A 7,450-nucleotide genomic window follows, 5' to 3' on the forward strand; every position below is an offset into this window, starting at 1 on the left:
CCAGAGTTGATGCGTCTCTTCTGGGGCATCCTCATCGGGATATGCACTTTGCTCAGTTAACAGTTCCTTCACCAACTTCACAGCCGGATTGCTGTCTTGGGTGTCAGCCCATCTATGGTGTGCTAACGGATTAAAATTCACCTCTTGTTGTTTCTGATAGGTACTTTACTGATGATGTTTTGCCTTGGGATGATGGAAGGCTGGTAGTTCAATTTCTTCAAGCTCCCCCGTTTCTTCTTCTACATCTTTCAAGTGTGGCATCCGGGATAGGGCATCGGCATTTCCATTCTTGCGACCTGCTCGATACTTGATCTTGAAGTTGTAATTAGATAACCGGGCTATCCATCGCTGTTCTAACGCACCTAATTTGGCTGTGTCCAGGTGGGTCAACGGATTGTTGTCAGTATAGACAATAAATTCTGCAGCGGCCAGATAGTGTTTGAAACGTTCAGTCACAGCCCAAACTACTGCCAGTAGTTCCAATTTGAAAGAGCTGTAATTTTCTGGATTTCTTTCAGTAGGCCGGAGCTTTCTACTTGCAAAGGCGATGACTTTCTCCCGACCTCCTTGCTTTTGTGACAGCACCGCTCCTAGTCCCACATTACTGGCATCGGTGTAGAGGATGAAAGGCTGATGGTAATCTGGGTATGCCAGAACCTCCTCTCCGGTTAGTGCCTTCTTTAGTTGTTCAAAGGAGTCTTCCCTTTCGTCGTTCCACTGGAAAGGAGGGTTTCGGTTTGAAGGTTTCTTCGTCTGCCCTACCAAGGCGTCTTGCAAGGGTGCTGCCAACTTGGTAAATCCTTTTATAAATCTGCGATAGTAACCCACCAATCCCAGGAATTGCCTCACTTCTTTTGCGCTGGTAGGTCTCGGCCAATCCCTTATGGCGGTTATTTTCTCGGGATCCGGTGCTACTCCCTCCGAACTCACGATGTGTCCCAGGTACTGTACCTTTGGCTTGAGAAGGTGACATTTGGATGGGTTGATTTTCATGCCATACCTGGATAAGGCTTCGAACACTTCTGCCAAGTCTTTTAAGTATTGTTCGTAAGTCTTTGAGTAGACGATCACATCATCTAGGTACAGGAGGACGGTCTCGAAGTTCTTGTGTCCGAGGCAGCATTCCATCAGCCGCTGGAAGGTACCGGATGCATTGCAGAGTCCGAACGGCATGCGATTAAATTCACTTAGACCCATTGGTGTGGTGAATGCCGTCTTTTCCTTATCTCTCTCAGCCACAGGGACTTGCCAATACCCGCTTGTTAAGTCTAAGGTGGAAAAATAATTAGCAGATTTCAAAGCAGTCAAGTACTCTTCTATCCTAGGCAAGGGGTAGGCATCTTTATGGGTGATGTTATTAATCTGCCGGTAGTCTACGAATATTCTCATAGTTCCATCTTCTTTTTTGACAATCACTAGAGGGGCCGCCCAGGGGCTACAGCTGTCCCTTATTACCCCGGCCTGTTTCATCTCCCTCAGCATATCTTTTGCACACTGATAGTGAGCGGGCGGTATGGGTCTATATCTTTCTTTTATTGGGGGATGGTCACCTGTGGGGATTGTGTGTTCTACCCCTTCTATCCGTCCGAAGTCCAATGGGTGTTTACTGAAGACTTGTTCATATTCCGTCACTAGCCTATACACCCCTTGTTTTTGATGGGTAGGTGTTGAATTTATGCCCACGTGTAGCTGTTGGCACCAATCCTCCAATTCTCCATCTGAGCCGTTGCCTTCCACCTGATAGGTTGGTTCTAAGGGCTCAATGGTTGTGATGGCATTGTTGTCAACAGTATATAGCTTTGCCATTGTAGCATACCTTGGCAAAGTGACCTCTTCCTCTCCACAGTTCAAAAGTCGTACCGGCACTCGTCCCCGGTGTACCTCGACTATCCCTCGTGCTGTGAGTATAGTGGGCCTGCTGTCGGTGTACACTGGTTCTATTAAGGCTTGATAATCTCGTCCCATAGCACCAATGGCTGCTCTACACCATACCAGCATTTCTGTTTTTGGTGGGATTACAATAGACGTTGGATCACTTACCCTCACACTGCCGATTTCTCCACCTGCAACTTCTACCTGTTGCCTTAACATCAATACTTTTATTTCCCTCCGGAGAACTCTCTGCTGGCAGGATTGGGCAGTTTCAGCAATTTGCTGTAAGACAGAAATGACTTCGGAAAAGCAGTTCTCTAACACATTCATTCCTATCAATACAGTTGGTTCACAGTTCCGCCGGTCAACATCAACAACAATTATACCCTGTTTCTTCAATTCTACTTTACCAATCTTTATGGTCATCTCCCTGAATCCTAGTTTCGGTACCAACTTACCATTACTGGCCCATATATCTAGTTCAACATCAGAGGGCCCTTTATCAATATCTGCATCAGCCCAGTACCTCTTATAAAGGATATACGGTATAGATGAAATCTGGGAACCTGTGTCCAGCAAAGCGTTGAGGGGAATTCCGTCCAGCACGATAGGGATAATGGGTCGTCCTCCGATGTACCTGTCGTGCCAGGGTGTTGGGCCTTGAAAGTTCATTCCTGCGAAGCGGCCCGCATTCCCAGGGGATTCCCGTTTAAATCACAATCTCGTGCAAAGTGGCCTGGCTGCTGGCAACGGCGGCAAATGGGCTGTCCATCCGGTTGGTAGCGGTCGCGGGGTCGTCCTCTCCATGTCGGGTATCTCCGGGGTCTCATCCATGGAACACCTTCTCTACGGTTTGACAACTCCATCTTGGGTCCTCTCATCTCCTGCATAGTTTTAGCCATTGAAGCAACAACATCAGTTAAAGAGTCAAGCTTTTGTTGAAGAGCCTCATTAGTACTGGGCCCCAGGGGCTTAGCAATGACCCCGGACATAGCTGATGTCACTGGCACTCCCTGTTGTTGAGGAGCCTCTGCCATGGGTTGCGCAGGATCCTGATCCCGAGGTGCCTCTGCCAGCTGGAGACGTATAGCGCTCTCCTTTAATTGGGCAAATGTCAATTCAGGGTTCTTAAAAACAAGCATGCTCACATGCCCCCGGTGAGAAGGGGTGTAGAGTCCCTCCATAAATTGATCTCTTAGCAATTTATCCGCTCCGGTGTTAAAAATGGGTTCAGCCAGTGTAAGTGATTTAAGGGCTTCCTGCAGGTTTAAGGCAAAGTCTCTCACGCCCTCATTAGCTTTTTGTTTGCAACTAAAGAATCGTATTTTAGCTTTGCTGCTGGCCGTGGTTTCAAATGTAGCTTTTAATCCAGCAAATATGCGTTCAACAGTGCCTTTTAGGTCAGCTGCCCATGCTGTGACTTCTCGCTTAGCATGGCCACTTAACTGCATCATCAGGAGACTAACACGCTGAACTTCACCCACGGGGAACATGTCAAAATGGGCCAACATCTTTTCTCTGAAATCGTCAAGGGTATTAGGCTCACCTTCATACATTGGAAGCCATGGGCCACCCGGGGTATATGGCATCAGCACCGGCATGATGGGCGCCACTCCTTGCACCGCTGCGCTGCCGGACTCTCTATCGAGACTCTGTCTTTCAGCTGCATTAGCGTCGCCGGGTGCTGCGGCGTCTCCGTGCTGCGACATACTGTGCCCCCTTAGTTAATCCGGACCCTTCCGGTCCTCCGCTTCCGTCGGGATAGTGTAGATTCGTTCCGCGGTGCAGCAGGATCGATTTTCCCTTTGCTCTGATGTCAGAGCGATCAGCTTGGTGCCGCCCACAATGACACGCCCCCTGCTGCTCCCGCCCGCCGCACGCACTGTAATGGCGGATTCTGAAGTTTTTCAGTTAGACTGGGGCTCAGGTGATGGCGTAGCTCAATTAACAGTCTCGTGCCTAACGGTTATGAAGTGATTACCTCAGGGGATGGCGGCCATCTTTACTCCATTATAACCAATGGGGAAAAGTCACTTTCAATAGTTTTCAATGGGGAATGGATTTTTCTTTAATAAAGTCAATTTTCAAGATTTTTCATCCAAGTTGTCACAGTTTTGGGCTCCAATCACGGCACACAATACCCGGTATACGGGCTGGCTAGATCCTGTTCGTGACGCCAATTGTGACACCCAAGAGACCGGGATACCCAGCACCGGACCAATGGGGTCTGTCTCTTGAGGGGGATGTCACGGGTGGCTTGACCCGGTGCTGTGGCCTCAGGCAATGCACAGTGTAAGGGGTATCATGAGGGAACAGGCACTTACTTGATCAACAGCAGGTTCTCCCAGCGGTGACGATCCCGATCCTGGATAGATGGCCATTGTCCAAATGAAAGACTGAGGCACTGAAACGTTTAACCAGTTTACTTTAACATACAAGGATTTACAACCAGTCCTGTCACCGGAGTCTGTATGGGAACTCTGAGTTACTTTGACCCTGCCGGGGTCTTCGCCTCTTATTGTACGCAATTTCTGTGTGGCCCTGCTGCTGTATGTGAACAGGCTGCCGGCCCAATCTGTCCCCTCCGGGTCCTGGTTCGACGGGCAACCCGAGTCCTTTTATCGGCTTACCCCCTCCGGGAGTACCGCTGAACTCTGTGTCTGTTGCTGCGTCCGGCCCTAGTGAAGCTGATATCACCTCACGTTTTTCCGGTTGCTGTATTATATATAATGAATACAGCCACGGATCCGGTATCCGTCTTTGCGCCTGTTCTGGGTAGTGATTAATGCTACCCGGTTCTCACAATGTCCCTTTTCTCTGTCCCTCTTCTCCTCAGGCCGGTGATTTGGGCCTGGAAACCGTCATAGGGCTGTTAGAAATTCAGCTGTATGACCTCTCACTATCAGCTCCTCAGCCCAACTGCCATTTCTTCTCTCAGACCAGAATGGATTAAGGGGAGTCTCTGGAGCTCCCCCTTCTGGCCGGAGGTGGTAGTGCAGTTTTGCTATTTTAGTATTTGTGTTTAGTGTCAGTAACTATTTTTGTGGCAAATACCCCTAGGGGTGCCACATGGTCAGCAGAGTTCCCACGTCTCAGAGCTCGTCCTATGTTAGTAACTATCAGGTCACTTTGTGTGCTCTTAACCACTAGGTCCATTGTGGTTCTGAATCACCTGTTCATAACAGGAATCCTCCCTGCACCACGTCTTACCCTCAATGACACTAATGAGCAGCCACTGCTCTGGAATCCTCCCCGCACCATGTCTTATCCTCAATGTCACTAATGAGCGGCCACTGCTCTGGAATCCTCCCTGCACCACGTCTTACCCTCAATGACACTAATGAGCGGCCACTGCTCTGGAATCCTCCCTGCACCACATCTTACTCTCAATGACACTACTGAGCGGCTACTACTCTGAAATCCTCCCCGCACCACGTCTTACCCTCAATGTCACTAATGAGCAGCCACTGCTCTGGAATCCTTCCTGCACCATATCTTACTCTCAATGACATTAATAAGCGGCCACTGCTTTGGAATCCTTCCTGCACCACGTCTTACCCTCAATGTCACTAATGAGCAGCCACTGCTCTTGAATCCTCCCCGCACCAATTCTTACCCTCAATGTCACTAATGAGCGGCCATTGCTCTGGAATCCTCTCCGCACCACGTCTTACCCTCAATGACACTAATAAACAGCTACTGCTCTGGAATCCTCCCAGCACCACATCTTACCCTCAATGTCACTAATGAGCAGCTACTGCTCTGGAATTCTCCCTGCACCGCGTCTTACCCTCAATGTCACTAATGAGCAGCCACTGCTCTGGAATCCTCCCTGCACCAAGTCTTACCCTCAATGTCACTAATGAGCAGCCACTGCTCTGGAATCCTCCCTCACCAAGTCTTACCCTCAATGACACTAATGAGCGGCCACTGCTCTGGAATCCTCCCTGCACCACATCTTACCCTCAATGTCACTAATGAGCGTCCACTGCTCTGGAATCCTCCCCGCACCACGTCTTACCCTCAATGACACTAATGAGCGGCCACTGCTCTGGAATCCTCCCCGCACCCCCTCTTACCCTCAATGACACTAATGAGCATCCACTGCTCTGGAATCCTCCCCGCACCACGTCTTACCCTCAATGACACTAATGAGCAGCCACTGCTCTGGAATCCTCCCCGCACCACGTCTTACCCTCAATGTCACTAATGAGCAGCCACTGCTCTGGAATCCTTCCTGCACCATGTCTTACTCTCAATGACATTAATGAGCAGCCACTGCTCTGGAATCCTTCCTGCACCACGTCTTACCCTCAATGTCACTAATGAGCAGCTACTGCTCTGGAATCCTCCCCGCACCACGTCTTACCCTTAATGTCACTAATGAGCAGCTACTGCTCTGGAATCCTCCCTGCACCATGTCTTACTCTCAATGACACTAATGAGCGGCTACTACTCTGAAATCCTCCCCGCACCACGTCTTACCCTCAATGTCACTAATGAGCGGCCACTGCTCTGGAATCCTCCCCGCACCACGTCTTACCCTCAATGACACTAATGAGTGGCCACTGCTCAGGAATCCTCCCAGAACCACGTCTTACCCTCAATGTCACTAATGAGCAGCTACTGCTCTGGAATCCTCCCTGCACCACATCTTACTCTCAATGACACTAATGAGAGGCTACTGCTCTGGAATCCTCCCTGCACCATGTCTTACTCTCAATGACACTAATGAGCGGCTACTACTCTGAAATCCTCCCCGCACCACGTCTTACCCTCAATGTCACTAATGAGCGGCCACTGCTCTGGAATCCTCCCCGCACCACGTCTTACCCTCAATGATACTAATGAGAGGCCACTGCTCAGGAATCCTCCCAGCACCACGTCTTACCCTCAATGTCACTAATGAGCAGCTACTGCTCTGGAATCCTCCCAGCACCACGTCTTACCCTCAATGTCACTAATGAGCAGCTACTGCTCTGGAATCCTCCCAGCACCACGTCTTACCCTCAATGTCGCTAATGAGCAGCCACTGCTCTGGAATCCTCCCCACACCACGTCTTACTCTCAATGACACTAATGAGCGGCTACTACTCTGAAATCCTCCCCGCACCACGTCTTACCCTCAATGTCACTAATGAGCGGCCACTGCTCTGGAATCCTCCCCGCACCACGTCTTACCCTCAATGACACTAATGAGTGGCCACTGCTCAGGAATCCTCCCAGCACCACGTCTTACCCTCAATGTCACTAATGAGCAGCTACTGCTCTGGAATCCTCCCTGCACCACATCTTACTCTCAATGACACTAATGAGCGGCTACTGCTCTGGAATCCTCCCTGCACCATGTCTTACTCTCAATGACACTAATGAGCGGCTACTACTCTGAAATCCTCCCCGCACCACGTCTTACCCTCAATGTCACTAATGAGCGGCCACTGCTCTGGAATCCTCCCCGCACCACGTCTTACCCTCAATGATACTAATGAGTGGCCACTGCTCAGGAATCCTCCCAGCACCACGTCTTACCCTCAATGTCACTAATGAGCAGCTACTGCTCTGGAATTCTCCCAGCACC

The sequence above is a fragment of the Ranitomeya imitator genome, chromosome 3 (assembly GCF_032444005.1).
Source record: "Ranitomeya imitator isolate aRanImi1 chromosome 3, aRanImi1.pri, whole genome shotgun sequence".
NCBI lineage: Eukaryota > Metazoa > Chordata > Amphibia > Anura > Dendrobatidae > Ranitomeya > Ranitomeya imitator.